At 44.5% G+C, this 22730-nt stretch overlaps 16 non-coding genes across 16 annotated transcripts; all 16 read left to right on the top strand.

Moving 5' to 3' along the window:
* Positions 1 to 2172: 2172 nt before the first annotated feature.
* Positions 2173 to 2245, top strand: TRNAS-GCU (transfer RNA serine (anticodon GCU)). Its single transcript has one exon. It is a non-coding gene; the product is annotated as a tRNA-Ser (tRNA).
* Positions 2246 to 4816: 2571 nt separating this feature from the next.
* Positions 4817 to 4889, top strand: TRNAS-GCU (transfer RNA serine (anticodon GCU)). The gene has a single exon. It is a non-coding gene; the product is annotated as a tRNA-Ser (tRNA).
* Positions 4890 to 6726: 1837 nt separating this feature from the next.
* On the top strand, positions 6727 to 6799 carry TRNAS-GCU (transfer RNA serine (anticodon GCU)). The gene has a single exon. It is a non-coding gene; the product is annotated as a tRNA-Ser (tRNA).
* A 4693-nt stretch (positions 6800 to 11492) lies between these two features.
* TRNAS-GCU (transfer RNA serine (anticodon GCU)) lies at positions 11493 to 11565 on the top strand. Its single transcript has one exon. It is a non-coding gene; the product is annotated as a tRNA-Ser (tRNA).
* A 1984-nt stretch (positions 11566 to 13549) lies between these two features.
* Positions 13550 to 13622, top strand: TRNAS-GCU (transfer RNA serine (anticodon GCU)). The gene has a single exon. It is a non-coding gene; the product is annotated as a tRNA-Ser (tRNA).
* A 2278-nt stretch (positions 13623 to 15900) lies between these two features.
* Positions 15901 to 15973, top strand: TRNAS-GCU (transfer RNA serine (anticodon GCU)). The gene has a single exon. It is a non-coding gene; the product is annotated as a tRNA-Ser (tRNA).
* A 1250-nt stretch (positions 15974 to 17223) lies between these two features.
* On the top strand, positions 17224 to 17296 carry TRNAT-GGU (transfer RNA threonine (anticodon GGU)). Its single transcript has one exon. It is a non-coding gene; the product is annotated as a tRNA-Thr (tRNA).
* A 220-nt stretch (positions 17297 to 17516) lies between these two features.
* TRNAS-GCU (transfer RNA serine (anticodon GCU)) lies at positions 17517 to 17589 on the top strand. Its single transcript has one exon. It is a non-coding gene; the product is annotated as a tRNA-Ser (tRNA).
* Positions 17590 to 18251: 662 nt separating this feature from the next.
* Positions 18252 to 18324, top strand: TRNAS-GCU (transfer RNA serine (anticodon GCU)). Its single transcript has one exon. It is a non-coding gene; the product is annotated as a tRNA-Ser (tRNA).
* Positions 18325 to 18398: 74 nt separating this feature from the next.
* Positions 18399 to 18471, top strand: TRNAS-GCU (transfer RNA serine (anticodon GCU)). The gene has a single exon. It is a non-coding gene; the product is annotated as a tRNA-Ser (tRNA).
* A 74-nt stretch (positions 18472 to 18545) lies between these two features.
* Positions 18546 to 18618, top strand: TRNAS-GCU (transfer RNA serine (anticodon GCU)). Its single transcript has one exon. It is a non-coding gene; the product is annotated as a tRNA-Ser (tRNA).
* Positions 18619 to 20455: 1837 nt separating this feature from the next.
* TRNAS-GCU (transfer RNA serine (anticodon GCU)) lies at positions 20456 to 20528 on the top strand. The gene has a single exon. It is a non-coding gene; the product is annotated as a tRNA-Ser (tRNA).
* An 809-nt stretch (positions 20529 to 21337) lies between these two features.
* TRNAS-GCU (transfer RNA serine (anticodon GCU)) lies at positions 21338 to 21410 on the top strand. The gene has a single exon. It is a non-coding gene; the product is annotated as a tRNA-Ser (tRNA).
* Positions 21411 to 21484: 74 nt separating this feature from the next.
* On the top strand, positions 21485 to 21557 carry TRNAS-GCU (transfer RNA serine (anticodon GCU)). The gene has a single exon. It is a non-coding gene; the product is annotated as a tRNA-Ser (tRNA).
* Positions 21558 to 21778: 221 nt separating this feature from the next.
* On the top strand, positions 21779 to 21851 carry TRNAS-GCU (transfer RNA serine (anticodon GCU)). Its single transcript has one exon. It is a non-coding gene; the product is annotated as a tRNA-Ser (tRNA).
* A 74-nt stretch (positions 21852 to 21925) lies between these two features.
* On the top strand, positions 21926 to 21998 carry TRNAS-GCU (transfer RNA serine (anticodon GCU)). Its single transcript has one exon. It is a non-coding gene; the product is annotated as a tRNA-Ser (tRNA).
* The last annotated feature ends 732 nt before the right edge of the window (positions 21999 to 22730 follow it).

Here is a 22730-nt window from a genome sequence, read left to right as displayed (position 1 = left end):
TGTTAATAGAAAGGTTGGTGGTTCGAGCCCACTCGGGAGCGTTGATGTTAGATCTCAAATGTAACGTAAAAAACCAAAGTTTTTCCACAATACCTGACGAACATTTAATTTTTGGGCTTCCGTTGCGCAATGGTTAGCGCGTTCAGCTGTTAACCGAAAGGTTGGTGGTTCGAGCCCACCCGGGAGCGGTGTTGTGAGGTCTCAGATGTAACGTAAAATGTCAAAGTTTTTCAACAATACCTGACGACCATTTATTTTCTGAGCTTCCATGGCTCAATGGTTAGCGCGTTCGGCTGTTAACCGAAAGGTTGGTGGTTCGTGCCCACCCGGGAGCGGTGTTGTGAGATCTCAAATGTAACGTAAAAGTTCAAAGTTTTTCCACAATACCTGACGAACATTTAATTTTTCGCCTTCCGTTGCGCAATGGTTAGCGCGTACTGCTGTTAATAGAAAGGTTGGTGGTTCGAGCTCACTCGGGAGCGTTGTTGTTAGATCTCAAATGTAACGTAAAAAACCAAAGTTTTTCCACAATACCTGACGAACATTTAATTTTTGGGCTTCCATTGCGCAATGGTTAGCGCGTTTGGTTGTTAACCGAAAGGTTGGTGGTTCGTGCCCACCCGGGAGCGGTGTTGTGAGATCTCAAATGTAACGTAAAAATCAAAAGTTTTTCCACAATGCCTGACGACCATTTATTTTCTGAGCTTCCATGGCTCAATGGTTAGCACGTTCGGCTGTTAACCGAAAGGTTGTTGGTTCGAGCCCACCCGGGAGCGGTGTTGTGAGATCTAAGATGTGACGTAAAAAGTCAAAGTTTTTCAACTATACCTGACGACCATTTATTTTCTGAGCTTCCATGGCTCAATGGTTAGCGCGTTCAGCTGTTATTCAAAAAACTGGTGGTTTGAGCCCTCCCGGGAGCGGTGTTGTGAGATCTGGGATGTGACGTAAAAATCCAAAATCTTTCCACAAAACCTGACGAACATTTAATTTTTGGGCTTCCATGGCTCAATGGTTAGCGCGTTCGGCTTTTAACCGAAAGGTTGTTGGTTCGAGCCCACCCGGGAGTGGTGTTGTGAGATCTCAAATGTAACGTAAAAATCCAAACTTTTTCCACAATACCTGACGAACATTTAATTTTTGGGCTTCCGTGGCGCAGTGGTTAGCGCGTTCAGCTGTTATTCAAAAAACTGGTGGTTTGAGCCCTCCCGGGAGCGGTGTTGTGAGATCTCAAATGTAACGTAAAAATTCAAAGTTTTTCCACAATACTTGACGAACATTTAATTTTTGGGCTTCCGTTGCGCAATGGTTAGCGCGTTCAGCTGTTAACCGAAAGGTTGTTGGTTCGAGCCCACCCGGGAGCGGTGTTGTGAGATCTAAGATGTGACGTAAAAATCCAAAATTGTTCCACAAAACCTGACGAACATTTAATTTTTGGACTTCCATGGCTCAATGGTTAGCGCGTTCGGCTTTTAACCGAAAGGTTGTTGGTTCGAGCCCACCCGGGAGTGGTGTTGTGAGACCTCAAATGTAACGTAAAAATCCAAACTTTTTCCACAATACCTGACGATCATTTAATTTTTGGGCTTCCGTGGCGCAGTGGTTAGCGCGTTCAGCTGTTATTCAAAAAACTGGTGGTTTGAGCCCTCCCGGGAGCGGTGTTGTGAGATCTCAAATGTAACGTAAAAATTCAAAGTTTTTCCACAATACCTGACGAACATTTAATTTTTGGGCTTCCGTTGCGCAATGGTTAGCGCGTTCAGCTGTTAATCGAAAGGTTGGTGGTTCGAGCCCACCCGGGAGCGGTGTTGTGAGGTCTCAGATGTGACGTAAAAAGTCAAACATTTTCCACAATACCTGACGACCATTTATTTTCTGAGCTTCCATGGCTCAATGGTTAGCGCCTTCGGCTGTTAACCGAAAGGTTGGTGGTTCGAGCCCATCTGGGAGCGGTGTTGTGAGGTCCAGATGTGACGTAAAAAGTCAAAGTTTTTCCACAATACCTGACGAACATTTAATTTTTCGGCTTCCGTTGCGCAATAGTTAGCGCGTTCGGCTGTTAACCGAAAGGTTGGTGGTTCGAGCCCACCCGGGAGCGGTGTTGTGAGATCTCAAATGTAACGTAAAAATCCAAAATTTTTCCACAATAACTGACGAACATTTAATTTTTGGGCTTCCATTGCGCAATGGTTAGCGCGTTCGGCTGCTAACCGAAAGGTTGGTGGTTCGAGCCCATCCGGGAGCGGTGTTGTGAGGTCTCAGATGTAACGTAAAATGTCAAAGTTTTTCAACAATACCTGACGACCATTTATTTTCTGAGCTTCCATGGCTCAATGGTTAGCGCGTTCGGCTGTTAACCGAAAGGTTGGTGGTTCGTGCCCACCCGGGAGCGGTGTTGTGAGATCTAAGATGTAACGTAAAAATCCAAAATTTTTCCACAATACCTGACGAACATTTAATTTTTCGGCTTCTGTTGCGCAATGGTTAGCGCGTTCGGCTTTTAACCGAAAGGTTGGTGGTTCGAGCCCATCTGGGAGCGGTGTTGTGAGGTCCAGATGTGACGTAAAAAGTCAAAGTTTTTCCACAATACCTGACGAACATTTAATTTTTCGGCTTCCGTTGCGCAATAGTTAGCGCGTTCGGCTGTTAACCGAAAGGTTGGTGGTTCGAGCCCACCCGGGAGCGGTGTTGTGAGGTCTCAGATGTAACGTAAAATGTCAAAGTTTTTCAACAATACCTGACGACCATTTATTTTCTGAGCTTCCATTGCGCAATGGTTAGCGCGTTTGGTTGTTAACCGAAAGGTTGGTGGTTCGTGCCCACCCGGGAGCGGTGTTGTGAGATCTCAAATGTAACGTAAAAATCAAAAGTTTTTCCACAATGCCTGACGACCATTTATTTTCTGAGCTTCCATGGCTCAATGGTTAGCACGTTCGGCTGTTAACCGAAAGGTTGTTGGTTCGAGCCCACCCGGGAGCGGTGTTGTGAGATCTAAGATGTGACGTAAAAAGTCAAAGTTTTTCAACAATACCTGACGACCATTTATTTTCTGAGCTTCCATGGCTCAATGGTTAGCGCGTTCAGCTGTTATTCAAAAAACTGGTGGTTTGAGCCCTCCCGGGAGCGGTGTTGTGAGATCTGGGATGTGACGTAAAAATCCAAAATCTTTCCACAAAACCTGACGAACATTTAATTTTTGGGCTTCCATGGCTCAATGGTTAGCGCGTTCGGCTTTTAACCGAAAGGTTGTTGGTTCGAGCCCACCCGGGAGTGGTGTTGTGAGATCTCAAATGTAACGTAAAAATCCAAACTTTTTCCACAATACCTGACGAACATTTAATTTTTGGGCTTCCGTGGCGCAGTGGTTAGCGCGTTCAGCTGTTATTCAAAAAACTGGTGGTTTGAGCCCTCCCGGGAGCGGTGTTGTGAGATCTCAAATGTAACGTAAAAATTCAAAGTTTTTCCACAATACCTGACGAACATTTAATTTTTGGGCTTCCGTTGCGCAATGGTTAGCGCGTTCAGCTGTTAACCGAAAGGTTGTTGGTTCGAGCCCACCCGGGAGCGGTGTTGTGAGATCTAAGATGTGACGTAAAAATCCAAAATTGTTCCACAAAACCTGACGAACATTTAATTTTTGGGCTTCCATGGCTCAATGGTTAGCGCGTTCGGCTTTTAACCGAAAGGTTGTTGGTTCGAGCCCACCCGGGAGTGGTGTTGTGAGATCTCAAATGTAACGTAAAAATCCAAACTTTTTCCACAATACCTGACGAACATTTAATTTTTGGGCTTCCGTGGCGCAGTGGTTAGCGCGTTCAGCTGTTATTCAAAAAACTGGTGGTTTGAGCCCTCCCGGGAGCGGTGTTGTGAGATCTCAAATGTAACGTAAAAATTCAAAGTTTTTCCACAATACCTGACGAACATTTAATTTTTGGGCTTCCGTTGCGCAATGGTTAGCGCGTTCAGCTGTTAACCGAAAGGTTGTTGGTTCGAGCCCACCCGGGAGCGGTGTTGTGAGATCTAAGATGTGACGTAAAAATCCAAAATTGTTCCACAAAACCTGACGAACATTTAATTTTTGGACTTCCATGGCTCAATGGTTAGCGCGTTCGGCTTTTAACCGAAAGGTTGTTGGTTCGAGCCCACCCGGGAGTGGTGTTGTGAGATCTCAAATGTAACGTAAAAATCCAAACTTTTTCCACAATACCTGACGATCATTTAATTTTTGGGCTTCCGTGGCGCAGTGGTTAGCGCGTTCAGCTGTTATTCAAAAAACTGGTGGTTTGAGCCCTCCCGGGAGCGGTGTTGTGAGATCTCAAATGTAACGTAAAAATTCAAAGTTTTTCCACAATACCTGACGAACATTTAATTTTTGGGCTTCCGTTGCGCAATGGTTAGCGCGTTCAGCTGTTAATCGAAAGGTTTGTGGTTCGAGCCCACCCGGGAGCGGTGTTGTGAGGTCTCAGATGTGACGTAAAAAGTCAAACATTTTCCACAATACCTGACGACCATTTATTTTCTGAGCTTCCATGGCTCAATGGTTAGCGCCTTCGGCTGTTAACCGAAAGGTTGGTGGTTCGAGCCCATCTGGGAGCGGTGTTGTGAGGTCCAGATGTGACGTAAAAAGTCAAAGTTTTTCCACAATACCTGACGAACATTTAATTTTTCGGCTTCCGTTGCGCAATAGTTAGCGCGTTCGGCTGTTAACCGAAAGGTTGGTGGTTCGAGCCCACCCGGGAGCGGTGTTGTGAGATCTCAAATGTAACGTAAAAATCCAAAATTTTTCCACAATAACTGACGAACATTTAATTTTTGGGCTTCCATTGCGCAATGGTTAGCGCGTTCGGCTGCTAACCGAAAGGTTGGTGGTTCGAGCCCATCCGGGAGCGGTGTTGTGAGGTCTCAGATGTAACGTAAAATGTCAAAGTTTTTCAACAATACCTGACGACCATTTATTTTCTGAGCTTCCATGGCTCAATGGTTAGCGCATTCGGCTGTTAACCGAAAGGTTGGTGGTTCGTGCCCACCCGGGAGCGGTGTTGTGAGATCTAAGATGTAACGTAAAAATCCAAAATTTTTCCACAATACCTGACGAACATTTAATTTTTGGGCTTCCATTGCGCAGTGGTTAGCGCGTTCGGCTGTTAACCGAAAGGTTGTTGGTTCGAGCCCACCCGGGAGCGGTGTTGTGAGATCTAAGATGTAACGAAAAAATCCAAAGTTTTTCCACAATACCTGACGAACATTTAATTTTTCGGCTTCTGTTGCGCAATGGTTAGCGCGTTCGGCTGTTAACCGAAAGGTTGGTGGTTCGTGCCCACCCGGGAGCGGTGTTGTGAGATCTCAAATGTAACGTAAAAATTCAAAGTTTTTCCACAATACCTGACGAACATTTAATTTTTCGGCTTCCGTTGCGCAATGGTTAGCGCGTACTTCTGTTAATAGAAAGGTTGGTGGTTCGAGCCCACTCGGGAGCGTTGTTGTTAGATCTCAAATGTAACGTAAAAAACCAAAGTTTTTCCACAATACCTGACGAACATTTAATTTTTGGGCTTCCATTGCGCAATGGTTAGCGCGTTTGGTTGCTAACCGAAAGGTTGGTGGTTCGTGCCCACCCGGGAGCGGTGTTGTGAGATCTCAAATGTAACGTAAAAATCAAAAGTTTTTCCACAATGCCTGACGAACAGTTAATTTTTGGGATTCCATTGCGCAATGGTTAGCGCGTTCGGCTGTTAACCGAAAGGTTGGTGGTTCGAGCCCATCCGGGAGCGGTGTTGTGAGATCTAAGATGTGACGTAAAAAGTCAAAGTTTTTCAACAATACCTGACGACCATTTATTTTCTGATCTTCCATGGCTCAATGGTTAGCGCGTTCAGCTGTTATTCAAAAAACTGGTGGTTTGAGCCCTCCCGGGAGCGGTGTTGTGAGATCTAAGATGTGACGTAAAAATCCAAAATCTTTCCACAAAACCTGACGAACATTTAATTTTTGGGCTTCCATGGCTCAATGGTTAGCGCGTTCGGCTTTTAACCGAAAGGTTGTTGGTTCGAGCCCACCCGGGAGTGGTGTTGTGAGATCTCAAATGTAACGTAAAAATCCAAACTTTTTCCACAATACCTGACGAACATTTAATTTTTGGGCTTCCGTGGCGCAGTTGTTAGCGCGTTCAGCTGCTATTCAAAAAACTGGTGGTTTGAGCCCTCCCGGGAGCGGTGTTGTGAGATCTCAAATGTAACGTAAAAATTCAAAGTTTTTCCACAATACCTGACGAACATTTAATTTTTGGGCTTCCGTTGCGCAATGGTTAGCGCGTTCAGCTGTTAATCGAAAGGTTGGTGGTTCGAGCCCACCCGGGAGCGGTGTTGTGAGGTCTCAGATGTGACGTAAAAAGTCAAAAATTTTCCACAATACCTGACGACCATTTATTTTCTGAGCTTCCATGGCTCAATGGTTAGCGCCTTCGGCTGTTAACCGAAAGGTTGGTGGTGTGAGCCCATCTGGGAGCGGTGTTGTGAGGTCCAGATGTGACGTAAAAAGTCAAAGTTTTTCCACAATACCTGACGAACATTTAATTTTTCGGCTTCCGTTGCGCAATAGTTAGCGCGTTCGGCTGTTAACCGAAAGGTTGGTGGTTCGAGCCCACCCGGGAGCGGTGTTGTGAGATCTCAAATGTAACGTAAAAATCCAAAATTTTTCCACAATAACTGACGAACATTTAATTTTTTGGCTTCCATTGCGCAATGGTTAGCGCGTTCGGCTGCTAACCGAAAGGTTGGTGGTTCGAGCCCATCCGGGAGCGGTGTTGTGAGGTCTCAGATGTAACGTAAAATGTCAAAGTTTTTCAACAATACCTGACGACCATTTATTTTCTGAGCTTCCATGGCTCAATGGTTAGCGCGTTCGGCTGTTAACCGAAAGGTTGGTGGTTCGTGCCCACCCGGGAGCGGTGTTGTGAGATCTAAGATGTAACGTAAAAATCCAAAATTTTTCCACAATACCTGACGAACATTTAATTTTTCGGCTTCTGTTGCGCAATGGTTAGCGCGTTCGGCTGTTAACCGAAAGGTTGGTGGTTCGTGCCCACCCGGGAGCGGTGTTGTGAGATCTCAAATGTAACGTAAAAATTCAAAGTTTTTCCACAATACCTGACGAACATTTAATTTTTCGGCTTCCGTTGCGCAATGGTTAGCGCGTACTGCTGTTAATAGAAAGGTTGGTGGTTCGAGCCCACTCGGGAGCGTTGTTGTTAGATCTCAAATGTAACGTAAAAAACCAAAGTTTTTCCACAATACCTGACGAACATTTAATTTTTGGGCTTCCATTGCGCAATGGTTAGCGCGTTTGGTTGTTAACCGAAAGGTTGGTGGTTCGTGCCCACCCGGGAGCGGTGTTGTGAGATCTCAAATGTAACGTAAAAATAAAAAGTTTTTCCACAATGCCTGACGACCATTTATTTTCTGAGCTTCCATGGCTCAATGGTTAGCACGTTCGGCTGTTAACCGAAAGGTTGTTGGTTCGAGCCCACCCGGGAGCGGTGTTGTGAGATCTGAGATGTGACGTAAAAAGTCAAAGTTTTTCAACAATACCTGACGACCATTTATTTTCTGAGCTTCCATGGCTCAATGGTTAGCGCGTTCAGCTGTTATTCATACAAGTTGGGAAAGCCAAAATATTACCTCTCCGAGTGGAGATGACTATCACTACCCCTTAAACAACCTAAATATATGCATCTATCGCTTTTTTTAATTCTTTGCAAGTGCAGGAATTCAATTTTAAAATAGTCAATTGTTCAAGCCTTTTCAATATCTCTCAATTGCTGGGGAAACTCTACTCTCTTGCTATACCTCAACCGTATTCTTAGTCTACCAGTATGATTTGTAACATTTGTCCATATCAAAGCTGAATCATACATCGCCACACAAAAAGCAAATGTCCCCAAAACATGGAAGCCACAACCCAATCACACATAAGCTAGGCTCGTACTTGTTCATCGCTTTCGATGATTTCACTAATATTAGCATTAACATTTTGTACATTATTGGGTTCCTTATTAATAGATATGCCTACGCCTACAGTACTTTCAATAGAACATTTATTTAATGCATTATCTTTCGTACGATCATGGCCAACTGGCCTCGTGGTAGGACCAACATTTTGCGTGCTAGAACCTGTTCCAGAAACAGCCTTTTTTCCGCGGCTAACGCTCTTCTCCTTTCATTTTCTCGTTTCCTAAATTCAGGATCTGACCTTTTTGCCCTCATTCTTTCCCTTGCCTTTCGTTTTCTGATTTCCTCTTTACTTAAATTATTATCTTCCTCCATTTACTTATTAATCAGTTAAATACTCACAAAGGTTGGCAAAATCAATCTCCTTAAATACTCACACAGGTTGGCAAAATCAATCTCCTTCAGTAATACGTAAGGCTTAATTATATTATTTGCCGAACAAAATTAATCGAGCAAATTTAACACTTAACTTCTTCCTTCGAAATTCTATCAAAGAATGAATCAACTGTTTAAAAAAAGGTTTTTTTCGCGAGTAGGGCGCTATCATACCAACAGCAATTCCGTCATATTTAAAAAATATACATTGCCAACACTTTTTTCAAATAAAGAATGATAAAAGTGCGTAAAAAAGGTCTTTCACAAATAGGCCTAGGGGGCGTATAAACTAAACAGCAACAACGCTCTACAGCTACACTAATCTTACACAAACAAGGAGTACTATAAACCCACTACTGGAAGCGGTATTTTTATTCAAACGTAAAACAATTTCGCTTAAGCTTAACATCTCTAGACATCGGTAAAAATGTCTCTATCACTCCTAGACATTATAACTCAAATTCATCTGATTATGTTTTAACAAGGTTAAATCTAACTGGGAGTAAGATGAAAGGAGTAGAAGCTTATCTGTCTAAGGAAATATGAAATTTTATCTTAACAGTTCGTTAAATCATAAGTTTATAACGAAAAAACGCGGAAGGGGAAAACGAGCAGACAACTGCGATTTTTGGGGGTAGAAGGTTAAGAGCGCCATCTGTCGTCCGTGCCAAAGTTGAACTTCCACTCGAAACGCAATGAGAAAGTGGATAAAATAATGCCATCAGCTATTTAACTGCGTCGATATATTTAACGACTTGACCCATGACATGCCCATAACACTGGCTTCTATGAATCCTATTTATTCTTGGATGCTAGGAAACTTGGTAGACGTAACAGTCTGTACCAAGTACCCAAGCATCCTTCAATAAACGCCTGGCAACATTGTGGTACGCATGGTACAACTAAAAAATAGGATGTGTATCTATCTTTCCAGTCACTCCAAGTCGTTAAGCCCTCATTACAGAGGATTTGAAACACTATCGTAATTCCAAGTGTCTCGAATCTCTAAGTTCCTGTCCATTATGAACAGTGCTGAGAGAATGATACATCAGAAAGAGCCATTCAAATCGAATTGCCGAAAATATTATCCATATTTTCATTTCATATAACAGAGAAAACAAATTATTATGGTTCTGAGAGGAGCTTCCCATTTTGGTTGTTGTTCTCAAAAATATATCGCAATGCACGGGCCTAGATAGATACAGGAGGCAATGTAGGAAATATAACGCAATGCACGGGCCTAAAAAGATATAAGAGACAATGTACGAAATATAACGCAATGCACGGGCCTTGATAGATATAGGAGGCAATGATTTAACGACTTCGGTACTTGGGTTTATCTTTAATATTTAAATAAATATAATTATTTTTAATTATTTTAATCGCCAGTAAATAACTTTAAAAATAGTTAAATCGTTTAAAATAAAGTTGTTCCTATTATCTTTCGAAACTTTGCTAATATTGACGTTTAAAGTGAAGGGTACCCCTCTTGCCCGCTTTTTTCAAATTTTGGGGTATATATACGTTTCGTTTCCATTATAATAATAGATAAAAACGCATTCGCGTGAACCTTTGGTGGAAGCCCTGCCATTGGGAGGCTAGACGTTTCTCGTAACCCTAGCCGATCGCCGCGTATATCTTAAAACCAAATAATAGATAAAAACGCATTTGCGTGAACCGATGGTGGAAGCCCTGCCATTGGGAGGCTAGACGTTTCTCGTAACCCTAGCCGATCGCCGCGTATATCTTGGAACCAAACGATGACGGAGGAAAAGAAGCCAGAATGTACTGACTGGCGTCCATGTGGAATGGACAAAAGACCTGAAGATGGTGGTGCATTGAAGCTGGTGTCAATGTGGAATTGACGAAGAACAGAAGATGGTGGTGCATAGAACCTGGTGTCAATGTGGAATTGACGAAGAACAGAAGATGGTGGTGCATAGAAGCTGGTGTCAAGGTGAAATTGACGAAGAACAGAAGATGGTGGTGCTTAGAAGCTAGCAAGTACAGACTAGTGTCCATGTGGGATGGACAAATACTAGCAGATTATGGTCCTTAGAAGCCAGTTAGTAAAGACTTGTGTTGGTAGATGAATGGCCAAATTTCCGTGAACCGCGAACGCGTTCCGGAAATCGGGTATTTGTTTGCTCCAATACGCAAACTGCGAACGCGGTCACGTGGGGTCTGACAGACACACAGACACACAGACAGACAGACACACAGAGACGGCCGGTGTAATACCTCTCCGTGACATACGTCACTCGGAGAGGTAAAAACTGGTGGTTCGAGCCCACCCGGGAGCGGTGTTGTGAGATCTTGGATGTGACGTAAAAATCCAAAATCTTTCCACAAAACCTGACGAACATTTAATTTTTGGGCTTCCATGGCTCAATGGTTAGCGCGTTCGGCTTTTAACCGAAAGGTTGTTGGTTCGAGCCCACCCGGGAGTGGTGTTGTGAGATCTCAAATGTAACGTAAAAATCCAAACTTTTTCCACAATACCTGACGATCATTTAATTTTTGGGCTTCCGTGGCGCAGTGGTTAGCGCGTTCAGCTGTTATTCAAAAAACTGGTGGTTTGAGCCCTCCCGGGAGCGGTGTTGTGAGATCTCAAATGTAACGTAAAAATTCAAAGTTTTTCCACAATACCTGACGAACATTTAATTTTTGGGCTTCCGTTGCGCAATGGTTAGCGCGTTCAGCTGTTAATCGAAAGGTTGGTGGTTCGAGCCCACCCGGGAGCGGTGTTGTGAGGTCTCAGATGTGACGTAAAAAGTCAAACATTTTCCACAATACCTGACGACCATTTATTTTCTGAGCTTCCATGGCTCAATGGTTAGCGCCTTCGGCTGTTAACCGAAAGGTTGGTGGTTCGAGCCCATCTGGGAGCGGTGTTGTGAGGTCCAGATGTGACGTAAAAAGTCAAAGTTTTTCCACAATACCTGACGAACATTTAATTTTTCGGCTTCCGTTGCGCAATAGTTAGCGCGTTCGGCTGTTAACCGAAAGGTTGGTGGTTCGAGCCCACCCGGGAGCGGTGTTGTGAGATCTCAAATGTAACGTAAAAATCCAAAATTTTTCCACAATAACTGACGAACATTTAATTTTTGGGCTTCCATTGCGCAATGGTTAGCGCGTTCGGCTGCTAACCGAAAGGTTGGTGGTTCGAGCCCATCCGGGAGCGGTGTTGTGAGGTCTCAGATGTAACGTAAAATGTCAAAGTTTTTCAACAATACCTGACGACCATTTATTTTCTGAGCTTCCATGGCTCAATGGTTAGCGCATTCGGCTGTTAACCGAAAGGTTGGTGGTTCGTGCCCACCCGGGAGCGGTGTTGTGAAATCTAAGATGTAACGTAAAAATCCAAAATTTTTCCACAATACCTGACGAACATTTAATTTTTGGGCTTCTATTGCGCAGTGGTTAGCGCGTTCGGCTGTTAACCGAAAGGTTGTTGGTTCGAGCCCACCCGGGAGCGGTGTTGTGAGATCTAAGATGTAACGAAAAAATCCAAAGTTTTTCCACAATACCTGACGAACATTTAATTTTTCGGCTTCTGTTGCGCAATGGTTAGCGCGTTCGGCTGTTAACCGAAAGGTTGGTGGTTCGTGCCCACCCGGGAGCGGTGTTGTGAGATCTCAAATGTAACGTAAAAATTCAAAGTTTTTCCACAATACCTGACGAACATTTAATTTTTCGGCTTCCGTTGCGCAATGGTTAGCGCGTACTTCTGTTAATAGAAAGGTTGGTGGTTCGAGCCCACTCGGGAGCGTTGTTGTTAGATCTCAAATGTAACGTAAAAAACCAAAGTTTTTCCACAATACCTGACGAACATTTAATTTTTGGGCTTCCATTGCGCAATGGTTAGCGCGTTTGGTTGCTAACCGAAAGGTTGGTGGTTCGTGCCCACCCGGGAGCGGTGTTGTGAGATCTCAAATGTAACGTAAAAATCAAAAGTTTTTCCACAATGCCTGACGAACAGTTAATTTTTGGGATTCCATTGCGCAATGGTTAGCGCGTTCGGCTGTTAACCGAAAGGTTGGTGGTTCGAGCCCATCCGGGAGCGGTGTTGTGAGGTCTCATATGTAACGTAAAATGTCAGAGTTTTTCCACAGTACCTGACGACCATTTATTTTCTGAGCTTCCATGGCTCAATGGTTAGCACGTTCTGCTGTTAACCGAAAGGTTGTTGGTTCGAGCCCACCCGGGAGCGGTGTTGTGAGATCTAAGATGTGACGTAAAAAGTCAAAGTTTTTCAACAATACCTGACGACCATTTATTTTCTGATCTTCCATGGCTCAATGGTTAGCGCGTTCAGCTGTTATTCAAAAAACTGGTGGTTTGAGCCCTCCCGGGAGCGGTGTTGTGAGATCTAAGATGTGACGTAAAAATCCAAAATCTTTCCACAAAACCTGACGAACATTTAATTTTTGGGCTTCCATGGCTCAATGGTTAGCGCGTTCGGCTTTTAACCGAAAGGTTGTTGGTTCGAGCCCACCCGGGAGTGGTGTTGTGAGATCTCAAATGTAACGTAAAAATCCAAACTTTTTCCACAATACCTGACGAACATTTAGTTTTTGGGCTTCCGTGGCGCAGTTGTTAGCGCGTTCAGCTGCTATTCAAAAAACTGGTGGTTTGAGCCCTCCCGGGAGCGGTGTTGTGAGATCTCAAATGTAACGTAAAAATTCAAAGTTTTTCCACAATACCTGACGAACATTTAATTTTTGGGCTTCCGTTGCGCAATGGTTAGCGCGTTCAGCTGTTAATCGAAAGGTTGGTGGTTCGAGCCCACCCGGGAGCGGTGTTGTGAGGTCTCAGATGTGACGTAAAAAGTCAAAAATTTTCCACAATACCTGACGACCATTTATTTTCTGAGCTTCCATGGCTCAATGGTTAGCGCCTTCGGCTGTTAACCGAAAGGTTGGTGGTGTGAGCCCATCTGGGAGCGGTGTTGTGAGGTCCAGATGTGACGTAAAAAGTCAAAGTTTTTCCACAATACCTGACGAACATTTAATTTTTCGGCTTCCGTTGCGCAATAGTTAGCGCGTTCGGCTGTTAACCGAAAGGTTGGTGGTTCGAGCCCACCCGGGAGCGGTGTTGTGAGATCTCAAATGTAACGTAAAAATCCAAAATTTTTCCACAATAACTGACGAACATTTAATTTTTTGGCTTCCATTGCGCAATGGTTAGCGCGTTCGGCTGCTAACCGAAAGGTTGGTGGTTCGAGCCCATCCGGGAGCGGTGTTGTGAGGTCTCAGATGTAACGTAAAATGTCAAAGTTTTTCAACAATACCTGACGACCATTTATTTTCTGAGCTTCCATGGCTCAATGGTTAGCGCGTTCGGCTGTTAACCGAAAGGTTGGTGGTTCGTGCCCACCCGGGAGCGGTGTTGTGAGATCTAAGATGTAACGTAAAAATCCAAAATTTTTCCACAATACCTGACGAACATTTAATTTTTCGGCTTCTGTTGCGCAATGGTTAGCGCGTTCGGCTGTTAACCGAAAGGTTGGTGGTTCGTGCCCACCCGGGAGCGGTGTTGTGAGATCTCAAATGTAACGTAAAAATTCAAAGTTTTTCCACAATACCTGACGAACATTTAATTTTTCGGCTTCCGTTGCGCAATGGTTAGCGCGTACTGCTGTTAATAGAAAGGTTGGTGGTTCGAGCCCACTCGGGAGCGTTGTTGTTAGATCTCAAATGTAACGTAAAAAACCAAAGTTTTTCCACAATACCTGACGAACATTTAATTTTTGGGCTTCCATTGCGCAATGGTTAGCGCGTTTGGTTGTTAACCGAAAGGTTGGTGGTTCGTGCCCACCCGGGAGCGGTGTTGTGAGATCTCAAATGTAACGTAAAAATCAAAAGTTTTTCCACAATGCCTGACGACCATTTATTTTCTGAGCTTCCATGGCTCAATGGTTAGCACGTTCGGCTGTTAACCGAAAGGTTGTTGGTTCGAGCCCACCCGGGAGCGGTGTTGTGAGATCTAAGATGTGACGTAAAAAGTCAAAGTTTTTCAACAATACCTGACGACCATTTATTTTCTGAGCTTCCATGGCTCAATGGTTAGCGCGTTCAGCTGTTATTCATAAAACTGGTGGTTTGAGCCCTCCCGGGAGCGGTGTTGTGAGATCTTGGATGTGACGTAAAAATCCAAAATCTTTCCACAAAACCTGACGAACATTTAATTTTTGGGCTTCCATGGCTCAATGGTTAGCGCGTTCGGCTTTTAACCGAAAGGTTGTTGGTTCGAGCCCACCCGGGAGTGGTGTTGTGAGATCTCAAATGTAACGTAAAAATCCAAACTTTTTCCACAATACCTGACGAACATTTAATTTTTGGGCTTCCGTGGCGCAGTGGTTAGCGCGTTCAGCTGTTATTCAAAAAACTGGTGGTTTGAGCCCTCCCGGGAGCGGTGTTGTGAGATCTCAAATGTAACGTAAAAATTCAAAGTTTTTCCACAATACCTGACGAACATTTAATTTTTGGGCTTCCGTTGCGCAATGGTTAGCGCGTTCAGCTGTTAACCGAAAGGTTGTTGGTTCGAGCCCACCCGGGAGCGGTGTTGTGAGATCTAAGATGTGACGTAAAAATCCAAAATTGTTCCACAAAACCTGACGAACATTTAATTTTTGGACTTCCATGGCTCAATGGTTAGCGCGTTCGGCTTTTAACCGAAAGGTTGTTGGTTCGAGCCCACCCGGGAGTGGTGTTGTGAGATCTCAAATGTAACGTAAAAATCCAAACTTTTTCCACAATACCTGACGATCATTTAATTTTTGGGCTTCCGTGGCGCAGTGGTTAGCGCGTTCAGCTGTTATTCAAAAAACTGGTGGTTTGAGCCCTCCCGGGAGCGGTGTTGTGAGATCTCAAATGTAACGTAAAAATTCAAAGTTTTTCCACAATACCTGACGAACATTTAATTTTTCGGCTTCCGTTGCGCAATGGTTAGCGCGTACTGCTGTTAATAGAAAGGTTGGTGGTTCGAGCCCACTCGGGAGCGTTGTTGTTAGATCTCAAATGTAACGAAAAAAACCAAAGTTTTTCCACAATACCTGACGAACATTTAATTTTTGGGCTTCCATTGCGCAATGGTTAGCGCGTTTGGTTGTTAACCGAAAGGTTGGTGGTTCGTGCCCACCCGGGAGCGGTGTTGTGAGATCTCAAATGTAACGTAAAAATCAAAAGTTTTTCCACAATGCCTGACGACCATTTATTTTCTGAGCTTCCATGGCTCAATGGTTAGCGCCTTCGGCTGTTAACCGAAAGGTTGGTGGTGTGAGCCCATCTGGGAGCGGTGTTGTGAGGTCCAGATGTGACGTAAAAAGTCAAAGTTTTTCCACAATACCTGACGAACATTTAATTTTTCGGCTTCCGTTGCGCAATAGTTAGCGCGTTCGGCTGTTAACCGAAAGGTTGGTGGTTCGAGCCCACCCGGGAGCGGTGTTGTGAGATCTCAAATGTAACGTAAAAATCCAAAATTTTTCCACAATAACTGACGAACATTTAATTTTTTGGCTTCCATTGCGCAATGGTTAGCGCGTTCGGCTGCTAACCGAAAGGTTGGTGGTTCGAGCCCATCCGGGAGCGGTGTTGTGAGGTCTCAGATGTAACGTAAAATGTCAAAGTTTTTCAACAATACCTGACGACCATTTATTTTCTGAGCTTCCATGGCTCAATGGTTAGCGCGTTCGGCTGTTAACCGAAAGGTTGGTGGTTCGTGCCCACCCGGGAGCGGTGTTGTGAGATCTAAGATGTAACGTAAAAATCCAAAATTTTTCCACAATACCTGACGAACATTTAATTTTTCGGCTTCTGTTGCGCAATGGTTAGCGCGTTCGGCTGTTAACCGAAAGGTTGGTGGTTCGTGCCCACCCGGGAGCGGTGTTGTGAGATCTCAAATGTAACGTAAAAATTCAAAGTTTTTCCACAATACCTGACGAACATTTAATTTTTCGGCTTCCGTTGCGCAATGGTTAGCGCGTACTGCTGTTAATAGAAAGGTTGGTGGTTCGAGCCCACTCGGGAGCGTTGTTGTTAGATCTCAAATGTAACGAAAAAAACCAAAGTTTTTCCACAATACCTGACGAACATTTAATTTTTGGGCTTCCATTGCGCAATGGTTAGCGCGTTTGGTTGTTAACCGAAAGGTTGGTGGTTCGTGCCCACCCGGGAGCGGTGTTGTGAGATCTCAAATGTAACGTAAAAATCAAAAGTTTTTCCACAATGCCTGACGACCATTTATTTTCTGAGCTTCCATGGCTCAATGGTTAGCACGTTCGGCTGTTAACCGAAAGGTTGTTGGTTCGAGCCCACCCGGGAGCGGTGTTGTGAGATCTAAGATGTGACGTAAAAAGTCAAAGTTTTTCAACAATACCTGACGACCATTTATTTTCTGAGCTTCCATGGCTCAATGGTTAGCGCGTTCAGCTGTTATTCAAAAAACTGGTGGTTTGAGCCCTCCCGGGAGCGGTGTTGTGAGATCTGGGATGTGACGTAAAAATCCAAAATCTTTCCACAAAACCTGACGAACATTTAATTTTTGGGCTTCCATGGCTCAATGGTTAGCGCGTTCGGCTTTTAACCGAAAGGTTGTTGGTTCGAGCCCACCCGGGAGTGGTGTTGTGAGATCTCAAATGTAACGTAAAAATCCAAACTTTTTCCACAATACCTGACGAACATTTAATTTTTGGGCTTCCGTTGCGCAATGGTTAGCGCGTTCAGCTGTTAATCGAAAGGTTGGTGGTTCGAGCCCACCCGGGAGCGGTGTTGTGAGGTCTCAGATGTGACGTAAAAAGTCAAAAATTTTCCACAATACCTGACGACCATTTATTTTCTGAGCTTCCATGGCTCAATGGTTAGCGCCTTCGGCTGGTAACCGAAAGGTTGGTGGTTCGAGCCCATCCGGGAGCGGTGTTGTGAGGTCCAGATGTGACGTAAAAAGTCAAAGTTTTTCCACAATACCTGACGAACATTTAATATTTCGGCTTCCGTTGCGCAATGGTTAGCGCGTTCGGCTGTTAACCGAAAGGTTGGTGGTTCGAGCCCACCCGGGAGCGGTGTTGTGAGATCTCAAATGTAACGTAAAAATCCAAAATTTTTCCACAATAACTGACGAACATTTAATTTTTGGGCTTCCATTGCGCAATGGTTAGCGCGTTCGGCTGCTAACCGAAAGGTTGGTGGTTCGAGCCCATCCGGGAGCGGTGTTGTGAGGTCTCAGATGTGACGTAAAAAGTCAAAGTTTTTCCACAATACCTGACGAACATTTAATATTTCGGCTTCCGTTGCGCAATGGTTAGCGCGTTCGGCTGTTAACCGAAAGGTTGGTGGTTCGTGCCCACCCGGGAGCGGTGTTGTGAGATCTCAAATGTAACGTAAAAATTCAAAGTTTTTCCACAATACCTGACGATCATTTAATTTTTGGGCTTCCGTGGCGCAGTGGTTAGCGCGTTTAGCTGTTATTCAAAAAACTGGTGGTTTGAGCCCTCCCGGGAGCGGTGTTGTGAGATCTCAAATGTAACGTAAAAATTCAAAGTTTTTCCACAATACCTGACGAACATTTAATTTTTGGGCTTCCGTTGCGCAATGGTTAGCGCGTTCAGCTGTTAATCGAAAGGTTGGTGGTTCGAGCCCACCCGGGAGCGGTGTTGTGAGGTCTCAGATGTGACGTAAAAAGTCAAATATTTTCCACAATACCTGACGACCATTTATTTTCTGAGCTTCCATGGCTCAATGGTTAGCGCCTTCGGCTGTTAACCGAAAGGTTGGTGGTTCGAGCCCATCCGGGAGCGGTGTTGTGAGATCTCAAATGTAACGTAAAAAGCCAAAATTTTTCCACAATAACTGACGAACATTTAATTTTTGGGCTTCCATTGCGCAATGGTTAGCGCGTTCGGTTGCTAACCGAAAGGTTGGTGGTTCGAGCCCATCCGGGAGCGGTGTTGTGAGATCTCAAATGTAACGTAAAAATCCAAAATTTTTCCACAATAACTGACGAACATTTAATTTTTGGGCTTCCATTGCGCAATGGTTAGCGCGTTCGGCTGCTAACCGAAAGGTTGGTGGTTCGAGCCCACCCGGGAGTGGTGTTGTGAGATCTCAAATGTAACGTAAAAATCCAAAATTTTTCCACAATAACTGACGAACATTTAATTTTTGGGCTTCCATTGCGCAATGGTTAGCGCGTTCGGCTGCTAACCGAAAGGTTGGTGGTTCGAGCCCATCCGGGAGCGGTGTTGTGAGGTCTCAGATGTAACGTAAAATGTCAAAGTTTTTCAACAATACCTGACGACCATTTATTTTCTGAGCTTCCATGGTTCAATGGTTAGCGCGTTCGGCTGTTAACCGAAAGGTTGGTGGTTCGTGCCCACCCGGGAGCGGTGTTGTGAGATCTAAGATGTAACGTAAAAATCCAAAATTTTTCCACAAAATCTGACGAACATTTAATTTTTGGGCTTCCATGGCTCAATGGTTAGCGCGTTCGGCTTTTAACCGAAAGGTTGTTGGTTCGAGCCCACCCGGGAGTGGTGTTGTGAGATCTCAAATGTAACGTAAAAATCCAAACTTTTTCCACAATACCTGACGAACATTTAATTTTTGGGCTTCCGTGGCGCAGTGGTTAGCGCGTTCAGCTGTTATTCAAAAAACTGGTGTTTTGAGCCCTCCCGGGAGCGGTGTTGTGAGATCTCAAATGTAACGTAAAAATTCAAAGTTTTTCCACAATACCTGACGAACATTTAATTTTTGGGCTTCCGTTGCGCAATGGTTAGCGCGTTCAGCTGTTAACCGAAAGGTTGTTGGTTCGAGGCCACCCGGGAGCGGTGTTGTGAGATCTAAGATGTGACGTAAAAATCCAAAATTTTTCCACAAAACCTGACGAACATTTAATTTTTGGACTTCCATGGCTCAATGGTTAGCGCGTTCGGCTTTTAACCGAAAGGTTGTTGGTTCGAGCCCACCCGGGAGTGGTGTTGTGAGATCTCAAATGTAACGTAAAAATCCAAACTTTTTCCACAATACCTGACGATCATTTAATTTTTGGGCTTCCTTGGCGCAGTGGTTAGCGCGTTCAGCTGTTATTCAAAAAACTGGTGGTTTGAGCCCTCCCGGGAGCGGTGTTGTGAGATCTCAAATGTAACGTAAAAATTCAAAGTTTTTCCACAATACCTGACGAACATTTAATTTTTGGGCTTCCGTTGCGCAATGGTTAGCGCGTTCAGCTGTTAATCGAAAGGTTGGTGGTTCGAGCCCACCCGAGAGCGGTGTTGTGAGGTCTCAGATGTGACGTAAAAAGTCAAAAATTTTCCACAATACCTGACGACCATTTATTTTCTGAGCTTCCATGGCTCAATGGTTAGCGCCTTCGGCTGTTAACCGAAAGGTTGGTGGTTCGAGCCCATCCGGGAGCGGTGTTGTGAGGTCCAGATGTGACGTAAAAAGTCAAAGTTTTTCCACAATACCTGACGAACATTTAATATTTCGGCTTCCGTTGCGCAATGGTTAGCGCGTTCGGCTGTTAACCGAAAGGTTGGTGGTTCGAGCCCACCCGGGAGCGGTGTTGTGAGATCTCAAATGTAACGTAAAAATCCAAAATTTTTCCACAATACCTGACGATCATTTAATTTTTGGGCTTCCGTGGCGCAGTGGTTAGCGCGTTTAGCTGTTATTCAAAAAACTGGTGGTTTGAGCCCTCCCGGGAGCGGTGTTGTGAGATCTCAAATGTAACGTAAAAATTCAAAGTTTTTCCACAATACCTGACGAACATTTAATTTTTGGGCTTCCGTTGCGCAATGGTTAGCGCGTTCAGCTGTTAATCGAAAGGTTGGTGGTTCGAGCCCACCCGGGAGCGGTGTTGTGAGGTCTCAGATGTGACGTAAAAAGTCAAATATTTTCCACAATACCTGACGACCATTTATTTTCTGAGCTTCCATGGCTCAATGGTTAGCGCCTTCGGCTGTTAACCGAAAGGTTGGTGGTTCGAGCCCATCCGGGAGCGGTGTTGTGAGATCTCAAATGTAACGTAAAAATCCAAAATTTTTCCACAATAACTGACGAACATTTAATTTTTGGGCTTCCATTGCGCAATGGTTAGCGCGTTCGGCTGCTAACCGAAAGGTTGGTGGTTCGAGCCCATCCGGGAGCGGTGTTGTGAGGTCTCAGATGTAACGTAAAATGTCAAAGTTTTTCAACAATACCTGACGACCATTTATTTTCTGAGCTTCCATGGTTCAATGGTTAGCGCGTTCGGCTGTTAACCGAAAGGTTGGTGGTTCGTGCCCACCCGGGAGCGGTGTTGTGAGATCTAAGATGTAACGTAAAAATCCAAAATTTTTCCACAAAACCTGACGAACATTTAATTTTTGGGCTTCCATGGCTCAATGGTTAGCGCGTTCGGCTTTTAACCGAAAGGTTGTTGGTTCGAGCCCACCCGGGAGTGGTGTTGTGAGATCTCAAATGTAACGTAAAAATCCAAACTTTTTCCACAATACCTGACGAACATTTAATTTTTGGGCTTCCGTGGCGCAGTGGTTAGCGCGTTCAGCTGTTATTCAAAAAACTGGTGGTTTGAGCCCTCCCGGGAGCGGTGTTGTGAGATCTCAAATGTAACGTAAAAATTCAAAGTTTTTCCACAATACCTGACGAACATTTAATTTTTGGGCTTCCGTTGCGCAATGGTTAGCGCGTTCAGCTGTTAACCGAAAGGTTGTTGGTTCGAGCCCACCCGGGAGCGGTGTTGTGAGATCTAAGATGTGACGTAAAAATCCAAAATTTTTCCACAAAACCTGACGAACATTTAATTTTTGGACTTCCATGGCTCAATGGTTAGCGCGTTCGGCTTTTAACCGAAAGGTTGTTGGTTCGAGCCCACCCGGGAGTGGTGTTGTGAGATCTCAAATGTAACGTAAAAATCCAAACTTTTTCCACAATACCTGACGATCATTTAATTTTTGGGCTTCCATTGCGCAATGGTTAGCGCGTTCGGCTGCTAACCGAAAGGTTGGTGGTTCGAGCCCATCCGGGAGCGGTGTTGTGAGATCTCAAATGTAACGTAAAAATCCAAAATTTTTCCACAATAACTGACGAACATTTAATTTTTGGGCTTCCATTGCGCAATGGTTAGCGCGTTCGGCTGCTAACCGAAAGGTTGGTGGTTCGAGCCCACCCGGGAGCGGTGTCGTGAGATCTAAGATGTGACGTAAAAATCCAAAATTTTTCCACAAAACCTGACGAACATTTAATTTTTGGACTTCCATGGCTCAATGGTTAGCGCGTTCGGCTTTTAACCGAAAGGTTGTTGGTTCGAGCCCACCCGGGAGTGGTGTTGTGAGATCTCAAATGTAACGTAAAAATCCAAACTTTTTCCACAATACCTGACGATCATTTAATTTTTGGGCTTCCATTGCGCAATGGTTAGCGCGTTCGGCTGCTAACCGAAAGGTTGGTGGTTCGAGCCCATCCGGGAGCGGTGTTGTGAGATCTCAAATGTAACGTAAAAATCCAAAATTTTTCCACAATAACTGACGAACATTTAATTTTTGGGCTTCCATTGCGCAATGGTTAGCGCGTTCGGCTGCTAACCGAAAGGTTGGTGGTTCGAGCCCATCCGGGAGCGGTGTTGTGAGGTCTCAGATGTAACGTAAAATGTCAAAGTTTTTCAACAATACCTGACGACCATTTATTTTCTGAGCTTCCATGGTTCAATGGTTAGCGCGTTCGGCTGTTAACCGAAAGGTTGGTGGTTCGTGCCCACCCGGGAGCGGTGTTGTGAGATCTAAGATGTAACGTAAAAATCCAAAATTTTTCCACAAAATCTGACGAACATTTAATTTTTGGGCTTCCATGGCTCAATGGTTAGCGCGTTCGGCTTTTAACCGAAAGGTTGTTGGTTCGAGCCCACCCGGGAGTGGTGTTGTGAGATCTCAAATGTAACGTAAAAATCCAAACTTTTTCCACAATACCTGACGAACATTTAATTTTTGGGCTTCCGTGGCGCAGTGGTTAGCGCGTTCAGCTGTTATTCAAAAAACTGGTGTTTTGAGCCCTCCCGGGAGCGGTGTTGTGAGATCTCAAATGTAACGTAAAAATTCAAAGTTTTTCCACAATACCTGACGAACATTTAATTTTTGGGCTTCCGTTGCGCAATGGTTAGCGCGTTCAGCTGTTAACCGAAAGGTTGTTGGTTCGAGGCCACCCGGGAGCGGTGTTGTGAGATCTAAGATGTGACGTAAAAATCCAAAATTTTTCCACAAAACCTGACGAACATTTAATTTTTGGACTTCCATGGCTCAATGGTTAGCGCGTTCGGCTTTTAACCGAAAGGTTGTTGGTTCGAGCCCACCCGGGA

This window comes from Phalangium opilio, unplaced genomic scaffold (assembly GCF_054372755.1).
Source record: "Phalangium opilio isolate 3A_F unplaced genomic scaffold, DU_Popi_V2 ptg000082l_1, whole genome shotgun sequence".
Classification (NCBI taxonomy): domain Eukaryota; kingdom Metazoa; phylum Arthropoda; class Arachnida; order Opiliones; family Phalangiidae; genus Phalangium; species Phalangium opilio.
Note: the sequence above shows the minus strand (reverse complement) of the source record. Positions and strands in the feature narration are given on the sequence as shown.